This window comes from Pteropus alecto, unplaced genomic scaffold (assembly GCF_000325575.1).
Source record: "Pteropus alecto unplaced genomic scaffold, ASM32557v1 scaffold45, whole genome shotgun sequence".
In the NCBI taxonomy this organism is placed as follows: Eukaryota; Metazoa; Chordata; class Mammalia; order Chiroptera; family Pteropodidae; genus Pteropus; species Pteropus alecto.
The window spans coordinates 24,432,320-24,447,451 of record NW_006442491.1 but is presented as its reverse complement, the minus strand read 5'-3'; positions in this window follow the sequence as shown (position 1 = coordinate 24,447,451).

Genomic DNA, 15,132 nt, shown 5'->3' with positions numbered 1-15,132 from the left:
GAATGCAAATGAGAGATGACCTGAGCTAACACAGCGTCCATGGGTTGGGGAGAGTCTATATAAATACAGAAGATACTTAGAAGAAAGACGTTCTTGGACTTGGTAGCTAATTAAATATGGCCAGGGAGGATCTGGCAAGGTCACAGAAGAAGAAGAAGAAAGCAAGGAATGAAAAAGGACAATGCCACGGAGCAGATGCTGAAACGCGAGTTGAGCAACTCTCAAGGGTTTAGCCACTACTTCTCCTCACCAGTTTTTTTCTGGTTGAAGTATGAGCAGCACTACTCTCCCCTCCCCGCCCCAGGGGAAATAGCAAAGAAGGGCCTCTGGGCAGCTGCAGTAAAGAATCACTTGTGAGACAGAGTAGACCTTGAACCATGCAGCGGGAGTGGCAGCTGTCAGGTGACCCAGAGGACAGGAGGGCTGGTTTTAGGTTTAGCCATCCGTCTATATGAGAGGAATACATTCAGACAACTAGGACAATGTGGGCAAATTGGTTTCATCCCACAGGCAAATCCAACTGATGGGCAGTGGCTTCCTGGAACATCGTGTTACTCACTAGTTCCACGATTGAATAATGATGTCTGTTACGGACAAAAGATGAAAGACAGCACTACCCATGCCACATATTAGAACCCTTACATAAATAAATAGAATTAAGTCTCTTGTTCCTTCTTCCATGTGTCCCCCTCCAATACAGCTAACATTATGTGCCAAATGCTATGGCAAATGTTAAATTAGCTCACTTAATCCGCCAAAAACACTGATAGGTTAGTAGTGGTTATGTTTTTAAAGCCCTTATCCTCTAGAAATACATATGAAATGTTAATGGGCAAAACACAGTGTTTGCGAATCTGAGATGTGCTTCGTAACAAACCAGGAGCAGTGATAGGATACAGTTGGAACAAGAGTGGCCAGAGTTCATAATCAATGAAGCTGAGTGATTGGTGCATGGAATTTTATTATGCCAAGTTTATTACTTTTGCCTAAGTTTTGTATACTTTTGAAATTTTCCATTAAAATTTTTTAAACTCTGTTAGACGTTTATGACTACTAGCCTCATTCATGTACATGAAAACTGGGGCTCAGAAAGGTTAATTATTTTCCTAAGGTCAAGGAGCTAATGGTAGATGCCAAGTTGGCTGCCCAGAAGCTCCTCAAGTGAATTACTCAATGCCCATCTGCCATTTGCAAGGGACAGGCTCCAGCGGTCAGCTCCTTCAGTGCCTGATTCCACTGCACAGGGCCATCTCACCCTAGGTCACATCCTTCCTGAGGAAACCCACATCCCGTGATGGAGCACGGCGAGGTTATAAAGGCTCAGCCATTTCCACTTCCCCCAGGACAACTCCGTTGGGCAATGCTCTCTGCTGCATTCGCCCAGCCTGTGTCCCAGGCTGACTTTTCCTTCTGCCCAATCTGCTGCCCCAGGATCACAGGCGTTGATCCCATATGAACATCTTGCCTTTCAACCTGCATTCTCAGCATCTCTTGGGGGAAACCAACCTGAGACACAGGGAAGCTGAGATCTGAACCTGGATCAGTCTGAATGTGATTGAATCTGCCAGGAAGGGAGTGGGAGCAGGTGCTTCTGATAAGCCCCTGAGTTCTCAGTGCTCAGCGCCTGGTCGGCTTTCCCAGCCCCATGCCAAGGAGACCTGCATAGATCAGGAGTACGTGAACACTGAGAGACAAAATGCAAAACTAGTCCAGGACTTTCTGAGCGACGGGAGGGCACTGCTGCTAAGTTCAGAGGAGACCCTTCCTGGCATCAGTTTGCTGCAGGCCCAGCTGGAAGCAACTGCAAGAGGACTTAGAAGGCAGCAGCTTATGCCCTGATGCAGGAAGCCCACCGGAGGTCTCCCAGCAGCCCCACCTCACAGGCCAGGCCGCTCACCAGTACCTCCACATCGAAGCAACTCAGCCAGCTGCCAGAGCCAGCAGGTGGCTCTGAAAATGCCCCATGTAATTAGAAATCTCATTTCCATTCCTGGTCTCTGGTTTGCATGGCAAAGAGAGTAGTTTTTCTGGAATGAATTACCCCATCCCTGCAGATGTCTTCAAAGCCTTATAATCCAAAACGGGCTCTCCGAGATCCAGCCTCCCCAGGGCCGCCCATGCACACAGGAAGTCACTCCTTTGCGGGCACAGATGGGCTTTTGAAAATGTACAGACAGTGCTGATGTGGCAGAAAATGCTGGCCATGAGGGCAAAAGTCAGAGTCCTTGGTGTCTGAATATTAGAGAAGCTCAGAGTACCCTATCTTCACCTTCATTCAGGGAGAGTGCGTACAGTTTGCCTGGGACTGTCCCAATGTCCTGTGTTGGAGAAACCCTTTAGTTCCCGGAAAGAACCTCAAGGTAAGAAAAAGGCCAAAAGAAGAGTTTAATTCATCTGTGGCAAACCAAGATGAAGACTAAAGTCGGAACATCCAACTTCTCAGTTTCCTAACAATTGGGTCAGCAAGATGCAAAATGAGCTTATATATATTGACATAAAGATATTTCATAATGTATATGTAATTTGCTCTGCTCTGGTGACCTTGAGGACCATACATTCCAGATGCAACGTGAAGGAGGGGCTACTCAACTCCCATGGAACTGTGCAAGAGTGAGATATAAAACTTTACTGTGCTAAGCCACTGAGATTTTGGAGTTTGTACATTGGGACAGCTGGAGCGATTACTGCAGTACAAACACCTACATCGTGGGGTCATTTTGAGGATGGAAGGAGATTGGTATGTTGAGCACCAAACTCAGAACTTGGCATCTAGAATATTAGCTATTATGACTAATTGATATAATTGATATAAAACACATCACAAAAAGTTTATAGGTTTTTTTTAAGGAAAATCTGGAAACCACACTGGAAATAAGTCAACAAACTATTCCAAAAAATATCCACCCACTGAGATTTTCCTAATGTTGAAATTAACATTTTTGATAAGGAAAATGCTGATTCTATGTATACTTTAAAAAAAGACATAACTTATTAACTCTCTTTAAGAAAAAAGAAGGAAGGAGGAAAAAGACCCTGTTAATTTTTACATCCTCATTCATCGTTTTCTCTATTCAGGGCAAGTTTCCTGAGCAGGTGCTCTCTGCGCGTACTTCGAGCTGGCTGCCAACTCATTCATGGTCTTGCTGCCCAGTGGTCAGAGCAGGTGGCCACCAGGGCTCTGCCAAGGGTTATGAGTCAATGGAACAGGGAGCTCTTCGTTATGAGCAAGGGCCACAGGCTGTTCCTCAGACCCATAGACTCCTCCCAATGTGTCCCAGAAATGGCTGAGGGCGAAGCCTAAATGGAGGCCAATGCAGCCTCCACCACGGAAAGAATCCATTCCCTGACACTCTGCTGTTGCAAACTCAAATTAGTAGAGAGAAGAAAAACTTCAATTCCTAACTCAAAGGACATTTGATATGTTCGTGAGCAGATTCTGAGAAGGGAACTCTGAAGGGGAAAAGAAGGGGAAAGTCCAATGATGTGAGCGACAAGGGTACAGATGTGTCCAAAAGTATGTCAAGGAAGAAGAGGGTATCTTTGATCCTGTGGATGAGAAGCGTTCCTGTTGTCAAAAACGTGCGTGGAAAGAGCTGACAGGCCAGCTCACAGTCCATGCGCGACAAACTGTGACACAAGATCTGCCCAGACTGGAGCCAAGTGCAGATCCAGACTTGTCACAATCTTCTCCTTGTACCTAATATTTAATTTCAGGCCGCACGCCATGTTGAGTGCTCTGCTTATATTACTGCCTTTAATGCAAACTCACCACAGCCCTGATAATTAGGACCAGTATTATCTACTCTCATCTACAGATTACTGATGAAAACATTGAGACTCAGAGACTGTATTTCCCTGGGTCTTACATTAAATGGAAGAACTAGAATTTGAACACAAGCGTCTCAGTTAGTTCAAGGCGCTATAACAAGATAGTATAGACTGGGTGGCTTAAACAACAGAAATTTATTTCTCACAGTTCACGAGACTGGAAAGTCTGTGATCAGGGTCAAGGTCGGATGAGAGACTGCTTCCTGGCTTGTCAACAGCTGCCTTCTCACTGTGTCCTCCTGTGGCAGAGTGTGGACAGACAGAAAGCAAGCTGTCCTGTATCTCTTCTTATAAGGCACTAATTCCATGATGAGGGCTTCACTCTCATGATCTAATTACATTCCAAAGGCCTCACTTCTTAATTCCATCCCTTCGAGGATTAGGGTTTCAACATGTGAATTGGGGGGACAGGGGGACACAACTGTGCAATCCATAACAGGTAATCTTTTTCTCGTTTTCTTATTTTTTCTTTTCCAATTACAGTTGACATTTAATATGATATTTGTCTCAGATGTACAGCATAGTGGTTAGACATCCACACAACCTACAAAGTGATCCCCCCAGATAAGTCCTACACCTACCTGACACCATATGGAATTATTACAACATTATTGGCCACACCCTCTAAGCTGTATTTTACATCCCCATGACTACCTTGCAACTGCCAATTTGCACTTCTTAATCCCTTCACCTTTTTCACCCAGCTCCTCAACCCCACTCTCACTGGCAACCATCAGTTTGTTCTCTACATCTATGAGTTTGTCTCTGTTCTGTTTGTTTACTTATTCTATTTTTCAGATTCCACATATAAGTAAATCATACGGCACTTGCCCCTCCCCGTCTGACCCATTTCACCCAGCGCAGCACCCTCAAGGTTCATCCACACTGTCAGGAACGGCCAGACTTCATTCTCCTGTGTGGCCAAGCAACATCCCATTGCATACATGTACCACATCTTCTTTATCCATTCGTCTTTTGATTGGAGCATTTAATTCATTTACATTTAAAAAGAAATGGTTGATATTTCTATGTAGCTATTGCCATTTTCTTTAATGTCTTCTGATGGCTTTTGTACTTCTTCTCTGTTCTTTTACCACTTAACTACTAGGCTATAATATCTCATAAACAAGCACTACTATACACGAGGCCCTGTCCTAAATACTTAATGTATCTCATTTAATTTTCACAGCCCTATGTGGTTGGTACTATTATCATTCCCATTTTACAGCTGAAAAAATCGAAGCTGGGAAAGGTTAGGTGGCTTCCCCAAGGTAATAGGGCTAACAAGTGGATGTTCTCATTCCAGATCTCACACTCTTAACAATGGCCCAGAGTCTCAGTCTCCCGAGTATGTGAAGTCCATCAGAAGCCTGAGCTCCCAGTGGTTGGCCACTGGGCTTGGCGAGACTCTTTGGTTCAGATCTCTGTCATTTTCTTTGGTCATAGGAACCTGGGGCCTGTGATCAGGCATAACTCAGGTAGAAGAGCAGGAGCCCAGATATTCAGTGAGCGCATTTCTAGTTGAGTATGACCTTTCACACATGCCAACTGACTTTAGCAACATGTAAATGATGGGTTATAAATCAGGAGGCCGGAGGTCCCATCGTGAATCATTCCATTTCTTCCAAGCTCGTCAAGGCAGAAGCACATAAATTCTGTGTAAGCTGTGGCAGGTGCTGTCCTTTAGATTTCCAATTAAATAAGCCCTAACTTTGCTCACTTCTCAGTGGGGAGGCTGGGCATTAATACAATAATGAGCAGTCCAGGAGATCGTCATGGGAACCTCCTTGGGCTGGTATGACCCGTGACCCTCTGCTCTTCTGCCTTGTTGAATGGAGTGGGCCAGGCAGGAAATTCAGGCAGGTGGGTCTGTAAGGGAATGGTTAATACTTCAATAGAGGGGCCACAGATGCAGGGTGACCATGATATCACTCCCTGCAAAGACAGAGCTGTGAGGATGCTGGGAGCACCCATCATCCTGTTCTACAGGCCAACATGACGAGAATCTCTGGCCATCCTGTACTACTGGTGGGGGTTCAGCCCCCTGCCAACAGCCTAGATTGGAGAAAGGAAAAAGTAAATAGATCATGGACTAAGAAGGATGCAAATTTGCCCTCTGAGTGTAGATAGCAGATTCCCTCCAGGGAGAGCAAAACCCCTGGTTCACTTAATCCATCTAACAGACGATACTGAAGGAAGGAGAGATTCAACATCCCGCCCCTCACTTCCTTCCTGGGGGGGGAGGGGTTCACCCCACTCTCCTAACACAGTCCAGCTGGGCATCTGCAGGATACTGGGCAGGAGTTGGCCCAGGTCAGCCCAGTCCAGGGAACTGTTTATCCAGGGCATCTCAGGTCTCGTCTCCCATCTCTGCCTGCCAGAGATGCTCCTTGGCCCCAAAGCAGAACTAGGAAAGGCTTCGCCGATCTCAGAGCTTCTCCGGCATTTGCTGCCCCGGAGTTATTTTTATATCTCATTTCCTCACATTATAGCAATTTACATACTTCAGCAGAGCACATTAGTGTCCAAAACACAAACCAGGAACAATAACACATTACCGGGAGCTTCGCAGAAGCCCCAACCCATAGGAGGTTTCGGAAATCAGTTGCTAAAACAAGTGGTTCCCTCATCCCGAGTGGGAGAATTCTCAGCAACACTTGACAATAAGTGGACGTGATGAGGACCGCACAGCGCAGTAATTCCTGCCGGATTGCACATTGAAAGCTGCATTCAGTGCGCAGAGCCCATCAGAGCCGGCATTGTTGCGATGAATACCGAAGGGATTGCGGAGTGAATTGCTTCTTCATTGCCAAGTGCTTCCGATTCTCTGCTCCTGCCATCTGTGTCCTCCGGAAGACACACCGAAGCAAAGGTCCGACATGCGGGGCTGGCTCCAGGCTGTTGGGGAGGACAGCTCTGCAGGCAGGGGAAGCTCCAAGGAAAGGGACTGCAAGAAAATTCCATTGTCCCCACATAGTCAGTCGAGTTAGACGTACAAAAGCGTAAATGCAATCAGCTCCCATGCTCTTTCAAACTTTCATATCTTCACTTTCAGAAAGGCAGCCCAAATCTGCATTCAAACACGGACACACACACAAACACTCGTAGATATCCATTCGTTCATTCTACAAACAGCGAGTGCCTACTCTGTACTAGTGACGATGCTAGGCACACAGCCCCTACCTTCTTGGAGTTTACCTTCACAAACACACATGCACATGTGCACAGGCACACCCACATTCTCACACATACTCACAGACACACAAACACAAGCACAAGCACACAGACAAATCACACGTAAACATGCCTGACAAGCTCAGAAATCCATGCTTTCACTCTGGTTCCACTCACTCACACGCATATTCTTTATAAATATTACATAAAATGCAACATGAGCCAGACGGAAGATGGCAAACTAATCAGTTGTCTGGTTCTCTTTTAATTCTGAAAACACAGCTCTATTTTAAGTCAGAGGTTCTGAGCTCAAGACTGTTATGGTTACCAAGAGCTTGGTTTGTCTTTGGTTCATCTATTAGACATTTAACACTTTGGATAGTTAATATCCCTGTCTGGCTTTAAAACACAGCAGTGATATGCCATTTTGGAATAGAAATGTAGCAAGTAAAACAATCTTTTTCTATGGTGCCTTGAGGCCTGATGGGAGGATGGATCTCCCTGCAATTGTCCAGTAGAACTCTCCCAGGTTCTCTCTTCAAGTTCTAACAACAGCAAAGACAAAAATAATGATAGCTAACATTTACTGAGCACCTACTGTACACAAGGGGGTGTCTGTGTGCTTTACATGGACCATTTCATTTCATCTCTCAACAATCCCAGAAGAGTACTGCTATTCTGCTCATTATGCAGATGATAAAACTGAAATTCAGCAAGATTAGATGACTTGGCCAATGATACCCAGCGAACTGGTAGTAGAGCTAGTATTTAAATCCAGGCAAACTAATCTTTAATATTGGTATCAGAGGCAGAAAAGGAAATATCAGGTTTTGGCAGAGCTGGGCTCAGAGTACACAAATGTTTAATGCTATTCCCCATACTTTTGTATATTTCATCATAATTTCATCATCACAGTTAACTCTGTCCTCTTCCTCTTTTTGTTTATTTGTAGCGTGTAATATTATTTTTGTTGAATTAATTCTGACTTAAGAAATAAAAATCTGAACAAAACAAACAAATAAGTAAATTCAGACAAACTGACCTTAGAGCTTGAGTGCACTCAGTATCAGTTAGCTACTGTTGCAAAACAAATAAGCCCAATATTATCATCTTGCACGTTTCTTCGTTTCTTCGGAGCTGACTGGAACCAGCCAGACAGCTCTTGCTTAAGGTTTCTTACAAGTCAGGATGAGGGCAAGGTGAATGAGACACTCACCTTGGGCACAAATTTTAAGAGGGTGCCAAGAAAATTCAGTTATGAAGATAAGTAATATTTTAGTCAATATTTTTTGAAATCAAAATTAATGCAGAAAATCCATGGTGATCAAAATATCAAAATTTCACATAAAGACAAGGTCAGCATTACTTATTTTTTTTCTTTCGCCTCAGACTCCAGTATGGCTCAGAACAGCACTGGACTCCTGCTAGATCTGACACCCTCTTACAGAGTTAGAAACATCTGAAGACTCATTGTATCAGGGCCCTATACTGGAAGGACTCAAATAGCTGGGGTCTGGGATAGCTGGGGTCCCTTGGCCATCTCTCCCTGTCTCCATATGGTCTCTCCTCTTTGGCTTTTCAGATGGCAGCTTCAGGGTAGCTGGACTTTTTACACAGAGGTTCAAGACTACAAGGACACAGGCCCTTGGAAAGAGAGAGCCAAGAGGAAGTTGTATATCTCTTGTACTCAGCCTCAGAAGTCACACAGCATCATTTCCATAGTATGCTATTTGTAAGACCAGCTCATATTGAAGGGGAGGGACAAAGAACCCATCTCCTTACTTGACATATGTCCTACAACCACCATACTCTCAAACCACAGCCCTGGGAATGGGCAGTCTCTGTCTCCGTGTCACGGCCCGTAATGAGCAATTGCCCCCAAGGTATTTTTAATATGGTGGACACTTAGGTCACATGTCACATAGGTGTCTGAGTACATCTGTGTCAAAACCCAAGTTCATCAATGAGAGTTTGCTACACATGTGAATATCTGGCCTGAAGAATAACATCCAAATTTCAGAGTGTGGCATTAAAGACCTTTTAGGTCTGTCTACACTCCCAGGAACTGCCCTGCTTCTTCCATTGCCACGAGGTCAATGTACGATGTACCAGCAACTGTTTTTCAGCCAGTCTCCTTAGTCATCATCTATTGTACTTGAGAGTCAGGTGTTAAAAACTTGGGAATGAACGATGGTGAAGAGAAAGGTCTTCCCCTGACTTTAGAGGCAGTAGAGTGGCTTTAATTTGGACAGGTCTCATTAGAATCTCCTCGATACCACTTCTAGCAAGGACCTGGAGGTGACACAGCTCTTTAACCTTTCTTGAGGATCTTATTTTTGCATCTGTAAAATGGGCATGACAAGGCCAATTTTTCTGTTGTATATAGTAAAGATGAAATGAGCCAAGCCAGAAATGAGGCATAAAGGGGAAAGAGGGTCTAGAGCAAGTGACTGACAATTGTTAATGGAATTTTTTCCTCAATCACCTTGATCCCGTTTCTCCCCACCACTGCCCAGGCTGGTTTGTGTGTCTAGCGCAAATCCTCAGCAGTGGAACTGTGAGATCATATCAGAGATGGAAATGACAGCATTGTGTGAAAAGTGTTGAAAGAAAACAAGCCACCTAAGTATTCAACAAAGATAGGATTTATTTCAGGAAATTAGTTACCCTTGTGATGATAGGACTGAAAAACAAAAATGAGGAAACTCAGAGATGGCCAGCAGAAAGATGCCACCACCCTGAGGGACAGAGGGAATAGAAGAGGTTTCTGGAGAAGGGGCTCAAGGTCATCTGATGGAAAGTGTCCCATAAGAACAGAAGTCATCAAGGAAACATGGCCACTGCCACGCAAGAAAGAGAGAGAAGTGCCCAGACCTCTCCCATCCTTCCTCCCTCTAATCTCCCATCAGTGCCTCCTAATGACTAAATCCAGCCAGAGACAGCCTGCAGCTGTCAGCCCCTCTGTGACACAGAATAGAGAGGGGAAGGACAAGGGATGAAAGAGAACAAACAGGTAAGGCACAGCACAGTAGGGACAGTAGCTATCATTGTAAGGTCACAAAGTCCAGGGGTGGGTAAAGGTGATGGTATCTATGTTAATTTTAACTACAATCACTATATAATAACGAAGTTCCAATATGACATTTAACCCTCACAATTGCCCATGAGGCAGGGGCTATTAATATCCCCATAGCAGATGAGGAAACTAAGTACCAGAGAGGTTAATTTCTTCATTCAAGTTCATAGAACTAATAGGAATGAAGCTGGAATGCCATACCTAGCAATCCAGCCGTGCATCGCATGTTTGGAGCCATTCTGCTCAGAGCCAAGTTATGTGCTTTGGAGTCAAGCAAACTGACTTGAATTCCAGATCTTGTTTCCTGCTCTGCATACTCTTTTGTTTTCTGTTTCCTCACCTGCAAAACAGGAATAATAATTTCACCTACAGGGACTGCAGTCAGGATTAATGAGATAGTTGCAATTGATAAGCACTTAGCAATGTGCTGTTAATTTCGTTACTGCCCTTCCTGGATCAGTCCATGAAAATTCCAGATCCTCTCCAAGGGAGAGAAAGGACTCGGGTTGCAGAGATCCTGTGAGGCAAGAGTTAAAAGTCAAAGACAGCTGCAGAGAGAACGTGCCTTGGGTTGACCCTTGATACTTCTGTGGAGAGGCTGTTAGGGCACCTCCCACATCCCCTTGGCACCCCCAGAGATCCTGCAGCTGCACTGGACAGTTCCTATACACTAGCAAGGCTCCTGCCCCAAGCACCTGTGTCTTTCTGCCTGAGGCTACACATTGGCTGGGAAACATGCTCAGCTAGCATGTGAGACAGTCCAGAAATGCTAGAGGTGCTGGAGAATTAAGACAGCAAGGAGCAACACTCAACCAATGAGGAGCCAAAGCTAGTGGGACGTGCCCCAGCTTCTTTGCCCTTTGGTGAGCAATTCTGAAGAGTGTCACATACACCTTTCAGAGGGTCCCCAGAAAAACTGAGCTCCAGTTGCCCTCAGCAATATCCCATCAATAAGGCTTCAGTGATGAGTCCGCTCCCTTCCCTGTCTACCTTTTTTACTTTCTCATTCACTGTGCTTCCTGGGGTCACCTCCAAAATAAACTACCTGCACCTAAATCCTTGTCTCGGTGTCTGCTTTTGGGAAAATTGAAACCAAAATGTTGTTTCCCAACTCCAACCACTCCTCAGTTACCCACTCCAATCCTCTCTCTGGGGATAAGAAGAAGTGAGAATCATTGGTACCTAAACATTGATTCTCTGACCTTGTGGAGAAACAATGGCGGCTTGTCTTGGACTCTCCTTGGCAGATTGAACAAAAGCTGAGAGTCAGCCCAACAGGTTGCAGGTCTGCCCACACCCCCCGCCCTCCAACCATGGGTGCTCTTGAGGGTTCTGCATCTTGGGGCTAATTCTATGTCAGGTCAGACACTCACTATGGCTTTTACCCCAGCAAGATGGAAACATTGTATGTACACACACAGCTCAGTGGGATCCCCTGCAGAGTCAGGCTTCTGTCTCTGCAAATTATTTTTTGCTAATCAATATGTTTAATAAATAATATTCCAGTTGATTTCATTACTGGCAATACACAAATCAATAGAAGGTTATTGCATGATAACTTCCCATTGATATTGTAATCCTCTTGATTTAATAAATGTTGCTTTTCTAAGGATTGCTGTTTGCATTAGGAATTGAAGGAAGGAGAATAAAAAGTAATAATTCCATTGCAAAACTGAGGCTGCAGCTTAATAAGGAAGTGACACCAGAGTAAGCGAAGCTTCTTCTGCTCTGTCTGCAGTGGCCTGAGCTGGGACCCAACACTGTCTGGGGCTGTGTTAGTCATCCGTTTGGATTTTAGAGAAGAATGAAGGAAAAGTCTTGGCTGGAAGGCTTTTCAAACTCTCCTTAGTAGGGGTTTGACCTTTTCTTTTCTTTGCAAATCCTGGCCAGGAACTCCTTGTTATGAAAACCCCAACAGGAAGAAGATGAATTGTGTAAAATGATAACCACGGGGCTTAAAATCCATTCTCAAACCTTGGAGGATCACGGCCACAAGGGCCCTTGTCAATTGTTTAGTGCAAAGAGCCCAAATTACCAGAATTATCTGGAAAACTTGTCAAAATGCAGATTCCTGGAGCCCCAGTCCCAGAGATGATGATTCAATAGGGCTGACTTGGGGCCTGGGAAATGCATTTTTGAATCTTTTTTTAACCCATAACATATTATTAAAGAGTAAATTTGAAAAGACAATATAATTATGACTCCCATATAAAGATAAAATGAAGATGTGTTGAAATTTTACTTAACATCTTTATTTAAGAAGTTACGAAGGGTTCAAAGGAGAACTCAAAGTATCGAACTCTCGTAGTTGATTCAATTCAAGCTGCCATGATTTTACAAATAGAGATAAAACTGGCTGGGGAGACATAATATAATCACTGGGGGTCGGGGGAGAGGAGGGGTGTTGAGACAGAGGAAGTGGGATCAATTGTCCCTCCACCCCCAGTTAAAATTTGCTTGGGTCTGATTGGCTAACCTAGAATTCTGACTTCAATACTTACTAGCCAAATGAACTTGGAAGAACCTGCTGATCTCTCTGGGTCTCAGAGTCTTTGTAATATGAGGATAATAAAGGTCCTTTCTTTGTGGGGTTGTTGCAGGATTACATGATAACATACAGGTAAAGTGCTTAGAACGGCTCTTGGCACATGGATAAGTTCTTTGAGTTGTCATCATTACTCTCTCCTTTTGTATTATTATTATCATCATCATCATCGTCTTCTTTACAATTATCATCTTTGATATTATTACACTATAATAGTCCAGATAATTCCAGGGTGTCTTCCAGCACCTGTCAGTCAGTATGTGAAGATATTGTTTGGGGGTCCCCAAAACCCACATCAAGAGATAGCAAAACCCCAAGTAAAGCATCCCCTGGTTAGGGGCGATGCCTTCTGCAGGAAGGAATGGGTGAGTCAGGGCAAGCAGGTTTAAGATTGGCTAGTTTTAATAATATCCGTGAGCTCTGGGCCATAGGGGCTGTCCCTAGTTGTCTGGTACGTGACCCTAGGGTGACTAAGGCAGGTAGATAGTGGCCAGGAGTGTGAGATCTCAAAAAAGGAGAAGGATGAGGGTGTGGGCTCTGGATTGGTTGGTTTGTATTTGAAAAGTACATCCCTGGAAAAAAGGACTCTTCTGGAAGAGTGGTGGGTGGGTGATGAGGGAGGCAGGAAACCAAGGTAAGGTAACTTGGGCATAGCATTGGGTTGTGCACATCTGGCATATGCATGCAAAACAAATGTTACAGTGTCAAGTTTACAGCATCTAGCAACATGGTTAATATATCCCATAGCCCTGTCCCTTCCCAAAGGACAGATAGAAGCTAACATCATCGTGATGGGGGATAAGCTTCTAGTGTCATCCCTGGGCACTGTGCTGACATCAGCAGGATGTAGCTAGTCTCGTCTGATTCTTTGGGGGCTTCCTATTAGTACCCGCTGCTGAGGTGTGCGGCCACACACAGCCTCTGGTCATGAAGTCCTGCACACCAAAACATCTTTGGCCTAACACCAGCCTCTTTACATCCAAATGTGCTCTTGGCACCTGTGTGTCCCCACTGGGGTATGTTATAGGATCTCTCAGAAGTCACAGGGGTGGAGGTGGCTATTCTGGATATATCCCCTGAATTCCTCCCTCGCTCACTTCTCATCTACCTGCGTTGTGGTGCCACATATCTAGAATAGCTTGCTGAATTTGGGACTTCTCTAAGGAGCCTGGACAGTTCCCATATAACACTAAAACCCATGACGAACAAATCCCCCTGTTCTTGGAGCTCCCCTAGAAATTTCTGGTTATTTCTAATGCCCACTCTTTGGACATCTTTACTCTTAGGAAGCCTCATAGCTTGGCCTTCACGGCAGAAGTTCCAGGGGAAGAAATTGGTAAATAAATAAAATAAAAATATTACCAAAAAATATGTCAGGAAACATTTTTAAAACAGTAAACCTCATTTTGTAATATTGTCATTATTATGATGATTATATTATGTCTCACCATTTATGGATTACCTGTCAAGTGTTCAGCCATTACAAACATTATCTCCAGCCTTCGGCCAGGTTGAAGATTATCCCCACATTACAGATGAGGGGTTAGCCTGCTTGAAGTCACATATCCATTAGAAGGCAGTGCTGGAATCAACTCTAACCCTGTCTAACTCTAGAACATTGCAGCTCCATTTCACCATGCTTTGTAGGATAAACCAGGTTTATTATTATCATGTGTGTTAATGTATGACAGAAAAATGCAACCTTATCTCGGATACCCAAAGTGCCGAACTGAGATCAAGTTAACAAAAACGTTTCAGAGACACCCACAAGGCAGACCCCTTTGGAAGAGAATGGGAAGTCTCATGGGAAACATTTCCACGGGTTACTGATAAGGTAACATCTGTCATCCAAACTGGGACTTTGGGCAGTCAAAGGGAGGGGATTATTAAAAACTGCACTAGACAACATGCATAAACTAGGACTGACCAGGCTAGGGTCACCCTAGTCATCTGGATGGAGCTGAGGAGAAACAGGAATCGAGAGGCCCCTGTAATCACTTTAAGCATCAGCAGGACACCCTACTGGGGGACTTTCCCCGCAACTATTAGCATTATTATTGCCCATTAAATATGTCATAGTCAAAGATTTGCTTCATTCTTCAGTGTGATTGCCATTGATTTTTGAAGCCCACATCTTCCTCCCCGGGGAAACACATCTTCAGCGAAATGATAGAAGGAAATGGAAAAGAAGGGTTTAATTTATAGGCATTCATTTTACAGGCATTGCTTTGGGGATACAGTTGGTCTTCAAGCAGCGCTTCTCAAAAGATGGTCCAGAGACCACCTGCATCAGAATCACCAGGGAAGCTGTAAACATGCTGAGTCCAAGGAGGAACTACCATATCAGGATCTTTGGGGAATGGGCTGGGAAATGCTCATTTTTAACAAGTCTGCTAGAGGTCCTTATGCGTACCATGATGCACGCAGAAATGCCGCCACACCAGGAAATCCAGGAGGCAAGTGAGCATGCCCTGATTTTGCTCCTCAGATCTCAGGCTTGCAGGACCTC